Source organism: Sardina pilchardus, chromosome 10 (genome assembly GCF_963854185.1).
Source record: "Sardina pilchardus chromosome 10, fSarPil1.1, whole genome shotgun sequence".
Lineage (NCBI taxonomy): Eukaryota > Metazoa > Chordata > Actinopteri > Clupeiformes > Clupeidae > Sardina > Sardina pilchardus.
In genome coordinates, this window is record NC_085003.1 from 28,267,209 (window position 1) to 28,274,708 (window position 7,500).

At 40.9% G+C, this 7,500-nt stretch overlaps 1 protein-coding gene across 2 annotated transcripts in view; it reads right to left on the reverse strand.

Moving 5' to 3' along the window:
* Positions 1-6,905: 6,905 nt before the first annotated feature.
* The window catches only part of pamr1b (peptidase domain containing associated with muscle regeneration 1b), a 49,906-nt gene continuing 49,311 nt past the window's right edge, over positions 6,906-7,500 (reverse strand). For both annotated transcript variants that reach the window (XM_062547465.1, XM_062547464.1), the window contains one exon: positions 6,906-7,500. This exon is cut by the window's right edge and continues 721 nt beyond it. The gene's annotated coding sequence lies outside the window, so the exon portion shown is untranslated.

Genomic DNA, 7,500 nt, shown 5'->3' on the forward strand with positions numbered 1-7,500 from the left:
AGAGTACTACACTACCCAACACCCTACCGTGTAAAACTGGTGAAAGCAGAGCCTTTGATTGGTAGAGATCGCCGTTGCCATGGCAATCCCAAACAAACTGTACTCAACTTTTCCCGCGCCTATCGTCCAGCTACGTCTCGCTGGAACTTCAAAACATAAAATGGCTGCAGGGCTGTCAGGACCGATGTGTGGTCTTCCGAAAAAGAACGGGTTTCTCATCTTGAAGGTTGAATTTACTCAATGGAAACGGTAGGAAGTAATCATCCTCTTTTCTTAGATTAATATGGAACCATGTTAAACTGTCGTTAGGCTGCAAATGTTGGAAATGTGTGTACGTTTGCAAAGCATCACGGGATTTGAGTTTTCTAATTCGGAATTTAAGATATGTACACAGTCTTGTACCTTTCGCTTTTTTTAAATTTTCTGTTCATTTTTTCACTCGAAATTACAAGTTATATGCTTATGAGTCACATCGTAGCTGGTTAGCCTAAGGCATGGTCTAAAACTCTTTATATACAGATTTTTCCAGAAGTCAATGGGAGAAATGAATGAGAAATTTACTTCCGGACAAGCACCTCTCTCGGAGGAGGGGCGGGACTGTGGAGCTCTATAAACATGTAGACATGTATGACAACCTAGGAAGAACAATACAGGCGGAGGTCTGCGCTCTCTGAGCGCTTTTCTAGTCTGATACACTGTGATGCCCACACACTCCCTGCACAAGTTGAAGTGTTTTTACAGAGTGGTGTTCTTCAAGGGACCACAACCCCTTTCAGCTCTCAGTCAGTGTAGTCTCGTCTTTTCTTGAAGATCTACTTGAAGAGGGGAAGGCTGCGTCTAATTTCAAGGTATATTTGGCAGCCATATCCGCGTGTCATTTTGGCATCGGTGGTGCAAGTCTTGGCTGCTGGTTTCTCGGTTTATGGCAGGAGGGAGATGTTTCAGGATTTCCCACTCTATTTCCGGTCTGGGACCTGTCGGTGGTGTTGCGTATGCTGTCAGAGCCTCCATTTGAGCCTCTAAAGGCCTTGTAAATTAAGATGTTCTCACTTAACGCTGGGTTTCCACAGAGCATGTTACCACGTGAAATATATGCCTGCTAAAATTTCGCCCAGGGGGGCGTGGTAAAACATCTAGCGTGTCGGCTGAGTGACAGGCAGGATACTTTCGTTGAAAACGGTGGTCAACGGTAGCTCAACAGGTTAGCTTAGTGGTTAGTTAGCGATACAGTCCAGTACTTCACATTTATATTCAGTATTTTATTTAGCCCAAGTATGTTCAAGTGGCATACACACAACAATCTGTTTTAATGTTTTTATGTTGACAACAATTCATGTTCCACAGAAACACCACAGTAGTTCATATTAGCGTGCTAGCTAGCTATGTGTTTTCAATTGGTTCTAATGGGTCAATAAGCTAACAAGCTAACTCTACCGTTCAATAGGGTGACCAGACGTCCCGGTTTTCCTGGGACAGTCCCGATTTTGAGTGGCGTGTCCCGAGTCCCGAGTGTCGAAAAGCCTGTCGGGACGCTAATATGTCCCGGTTTTCACCAACCACTATTGAAGTGTGGTTTTAATATAGCCCGATCACTACCTAAACCCATGTAGAAACTAACATAAAGCGTCCGACGTAGGCCTATTTGTGTGTGTGTGTGTGATCGTGTGCCAGTCAATTGCAACAGTCTGCACAATCTTTGCAGTCAACGTTACATTGTTTCATTGCCTCGTAGCAGGTTACGCTCTTACGCTACGACAATGCTGAAGAGAAAGTCATCATTCTCAATAACCTATTAGTCCGTGAGCCAGAGGGGTTGGTCGTTATTAAAAAGGTGGCAAACCATACCTTTACTGAAAGCCTGGAATTTCAGCTTTTCAATGATGTATAATGGCCATCTGACAAGAGTAGCTGTTTAGAGTTATCACACATAATGTAAACTAAAGTAATAATATGGCTTTCGTTTCGTTTCGTTTTCAAAAAACGTTTTCATGCGTAGGCTAGATACGTGAGGAATGTTTAGGAGTCAGACAGTGCAGGCCCTAATCTCTGACTGAAAGTGCACAGAATTTGTGCATTTACACAGCAATATTTAAGAAATTTTCTCGGGGGTGACACCCCCGAACCCCCACTACCGTTTGGGCTTAAGGACGGCTATGAAAAAAACGTTTCACCTGCGCATGTTGACGTTACATTTGATCACGCACAAAAGTGTCCCGGTTTTAGTTCAGAGAAATCTGGTCACCCTACCGTTCAAGAGCTTACGTTAACCTACAATGATCTGTGTCTTGAACACATTTGTGTACCTGGATGGCACAAAGGGGTTCAGACGCTGTAATCAACTGTTTGTGTGTTATGGGATAAACCTACCTATCTAAGGACAGTCTTGCACACTGGATAGTAGATCCCATTTAAATTGCTTATACACACTCTTAAAATGAATATGTTAAAAACAACACATGATCAGATAGGGACAACACAGTTTGTTATTTGTTACACTATATGACTTGAAATTAGCTAAAATGGCTTTGAAAACAACACAACTTGCACTATTTTTGTTGTCCAGATAGGTACAACACAGTTTGTGTGGTTTCCAACACATTTGTTTTAAAGGTGCAAGAGCCTTGGCATGAAGCTGCTGGCAGGGTAACACACACACTCAACGTGGGCTCTTCACAAAGGCCTGTCTATGAGTGACATCTGTAAAGCAGCTGGATGGAGCTCCGTCCATACTTTGTACGGTTCTATATGTTGGATATGTCAGGACCTTCGGCGCCATAGGGAGTTTTGGAAGCTTGGACCTGAGCTCTGATGTTACATAAGCACCTTGATGTATGTCACATGTGGCCATTTTCCGCCCTGCGGTTGGTGGGGTGAGATGCGGCACAGCTTACCCAAGCATCGCTTCCCCTGGATGGCCTCGATGGAGGGGAGTGAGAAACTGGTCATGCATTGGTCTTTGGTCTTTTTTGTTGTTGAGAGGCAGTTTGTTGTCAGTGCACCACGATATTAGGTGCAGACCTTCTTCCTGTAGGCCGTTTCACTGTTGTTACCGATGAGACCAATTACCATAGTGTCTTCTGCAAACTTGACAATGGTGTTAGAGCCATGTACCAGGGTTGCCAACTCTCACGCATTCGCCGTGACACTCACGATTTCAGCATCAATCTCACGCTCTCGCGCAGACACAAGCAATGTCACGCCAAAATCCATTCTTATTTTTCTTCAACCCGTTCATTATCAGTTGGTGACTAGACCACAGCAGAGCATTGTGTAAGCAGAAGACGAATTTAAGGCATGTACAGGCTCTTTAGATGAACTTCAGGGATAGGTCTAATATCTGACTACAACGTTCTCACCACAGAGAAATTATCTGCGGATAAAATGCGCACCATTCGTCTCCATCGGATTGCTCACGAAGTTCTAGTCACACTGATATGAATGACACGTGACAGAGCACAATCTTTTCGATGGTATTATAGGCCTACTAGTTGCTGTGATAGACGGATCGCGAGAAAATCAACGTGAATTTAGGCTGTTGATGTACTAATTAATTTGTATAATAAGGCATTACCGAGTAATCCCGTTTTTAAATTTCAATAGGCTTTCTACAGTACTTGTTCTCCAACTTCAGGCTGCATGCGCCCCAAAATAATGAACTAGGCTACTGCTCTTCCACTTGTTTGTTTGTTTTTTTGACAACATAGAAAACAAAGCATTTGGCTACTTCCACATATATATTAATAACTTTATGATAGCCGAAAAGCATGACTGAAGCTTATCACTCTCTTAAAGTGACAGGCATTAAATTTGACTTACAGTGTAATGACAATAAAGATAAATGTAAGTGAATATGACAATTGAATAATATGTCAAAATCAAAAAGCAATATGAAATAACTTACTATGTATTTTAGCTAATTACGCAGCATAATGTAAACTTAATATGAATTTCAAAATGTTTGAAATACAAACATAGATATCAAACCACCTTTTCACTGAGTGTGTTGGGAGGGCTTTGTGATCTTTGTGGGGGGGCTCCCAAGTCAAATCAAGAAAATATCAAAATCTTTGACTGATCATCAATATCAAAACAATTGTGACACTACATTTCTTATCATGTATTTTTCATTGACTATGGCTCCTAACTGATACATGAGATAGATAGGCCTAAATATATGGATGGATGGATGGATGGTTGGTTGGGTAGATAGCCTACTGTAAAGAACATCTACACAGTATGATTCTGTAAATGACCTACAGTATTATTGTATTGGATGTGAGTTGTATCGGTCTACAACACCACTACAAATGACATTGGGAAAACCATACTGGTATATTTTATTCACCGATGTTTAAATATGTAGGCTAGTCTGGTCTAGACTATGGGCCCCGTGTGTCTGGCAAGGGGCCTGCACTTAAAGATTGTGCAATATGCACCACGTTTTATTTTGTCTCACCATACTTGGTCGTGTGACTACTCGTGTAACTATATTTTAATAGGGAAAACATGAAGGTGTTTGGTCACTTCTAACTTCATCTCTGTTTGGATCCTAATGAATGCATTGGGCTAGTGCTATCAAAGTTGCGCCGCGCGCCAGAGCCAGTGAGTGCACGCATTGAAACGCGAGAGGTATGTATCAACTCGTCTTAATTAAGCGAGTGTTCCTTTAAGGCAACACAATGAAAAATGTAATTAGTTAAGAATGTTCCCAGACTTCTTTTGTTTCACAACTTTAATCATCCACTCGGACATGGAACTGGTTATGTGGTTGTCCTGCAACATTGCTCAATCTCAGCATGTAGGCCTACAATGTAAGAGACACTTTGTACATGTTCAGTTGTGACTTTTTGAGTGCATCCCTGAAACAGCATTCAGGCTATGAGATGAACAGGCAAGTCAGCATATTGATCTGTTGACTGTTTGTAGGCAATGGTATGTCTCCTAGGCGAAGAAAATCTGTGTTCTCTGAACACCGTCCACTCAATAAACAGAATCAGTGTATTGATGAAGAAATAGATTAATTTGAAATATATGGTTTGCAAAGTGATATCATGCTTTCAAAATACAACAGTGCAGTGTTTTATTTTGATACTGTACATGGTGTGGCTAAGCCATTTTTAGCTCATTGAGATACATTTGAAATTAAGGTATTTTATTTTATTTTTGCCCATCCTTGCCAACAGCTAGAGCAGCCAGGCATCTATAGTGCTACACTCTAGGGGTATATTTATAATCATGCCCCCCATTACAAAGCTCATTAGCTGCCTGGCAGTTCTAACTGTTAGCTGCAGCAACTCAAACTTGGTAGCACTGATTGTTTTTCAGAGGGTTTTTTTTTTCTTTTCATACCGACAGCACTCAGTGACTTTGAGAAACAAAGATCTATGTGAAAAATGGACAGGATTTTCCTTTAAGACATCAGAAGGATGTAACATAACATACATAAGCCTACTGCACAGCTATGTACCAGTTAGCTACCATTACACTCAACACCAACTCATCGACATTCAAGCTGGGTTTGAGACTGCAGAAAAGCACAATGTTTGGGTGGGTTTAGCCCACCCTGGCCCCTGCCCAGAGCCAGCCCAGCCAGAAGTCATAATTTAAGAGGATATTTTTCCAAACATTTCTTCACAGGGGAGCATGCCACCAAACCTCCCTAGCATTTCGGTGGCCCAAAAGTATTTAATGCCATTGGGCCCAGATTGTCCAGCAGCACCCAATCAATAATTAGCATTTTTGTAAAATGTGACCACCTGTTTTGAATGTGATACCTTAACTGGCGAAGTATGTGAGACAACAAGGGTGAATGTGTGCGTGTGTACTGTGTAGGGTAGTGGGCCTATTTGGAAGAAAGTCCAGGGCCTCTTTTAGTGCCACAGTCTAAGAGTGTAATGGCTCGTCGTTCCTTACATTCTTTATGTTATAACTCTACTGTGTTTCTCAGAAACTCTCAGTGTTAACTATCGGACCCTATTGGTCAGGCATTTTTGGCCCTCAAAGGAGATATATGTGTGCACAGTTTGGAGCTACACTAGGGTGACCAGACGTCCCCGGTTTTAGGGGACAGTCCCCATTTTTGGTGACCTGTCCCCGGGAAAATACATAAAAAAATACTTATGTCCCCGTTTTTTTAAGTCAAAACTTGTATGTATTTCAATGAGATTGATAGTCAAACTGAAATTGTCCCCGTTTTTTTCCCACCTTTTTGAGATTATGTCCCCAGTTTTGGTCTCGGACATCTGGTCACCTTAAGCTACACATACTTGCTGTTCACTAAGTGGTTGACTTGTTTACTATCACTGACTGACTGTTGGCTGACTATAACTATAAAGCACACAGGTTAAGTTGGTGGCGGTGTTCCAATAATTTGTTGTTTTGCGCTCTGCCTTTAAATCATTCTATGTTTTTTTTTTTTTTTTGTATTTTGGTTTTAAGCCTAATTTTTAAACTATTGTCCTTTTATGCTTTTATGTATTGTTACCGTGTGTGTTTTATGTTTTCTTTTTATTCTTTTATTTTTAAACTATTGTTTGACTACTGCCCTCCTAAGTTTTTATTTGCTATCACTGTTTGTTTTTGTTCATGTAAAGCACAATTAATGTAGCCTCGTAAACCAGACTCTTGACTATGCTCCTTTTCTGAAGTGAAATGAAATTATACGGAGGGGCGGATTACTGACTAACCTGTATGATATGTGTTTTTTGAAGGGACTAGACTGAACTTGACTTGACGCTATGCTTTTCATGCTGTCAATTTGTGTTTCCCTCATAAGAACATTTAAAGGTCACAGTGTGTCTACACATCATTTTGTCAAACCCTGATTATTTTATTTTTTAAAACCATGTATTTAAATGGAAAGTCTGTCCTGTAAGGAGACACAACACTTTGCACAGCTGATTCTCTCTTCATGCAGGGCCTTGATTGGGTTGTTTGAGGAACAATGCTTCCATCTAGTGGACTTTTGCTAATACTGCAGTTTACTGAGAATAAGGTAACAAGACCATCTGAGAGACCATGTGGAATAGCAGAAGTACATTTAGTCCCAGGCTCTTGCTCCTATTTAATACACTCATCATTTTATTTAAAGATCATCAGGACCTATCTGTCATTTAACACAATATTTACACCTTTTTCATGTTTACAATTTTGAATAATACATTAAAATACAGTATATGTACATTTCAAAGTTAACAGGCATCACAGAGGATTGCAAAATCTATGATCCCGGTCGAACTCAAACATCTGCTGAAAATAATCAGAGAATGCCACCTACTGGTTGTTTGAGGTTTGAACCAATAGACACCCTCCAAGATCTCAGGCTATTGCACAATCAAGCATTATCTGATCTTTTTCTGTCAGAAAACACTTCTGTTACGGTACGAATGGATATAACTGAGAGTGATGGAGAGGTACACTGGAGAAAAACTCACCTGAGCGCTTGATCTAATAAAGTGAGGTGTATGTGAGATCGAGTGAGTGACTGAATGAGTTTGGGGG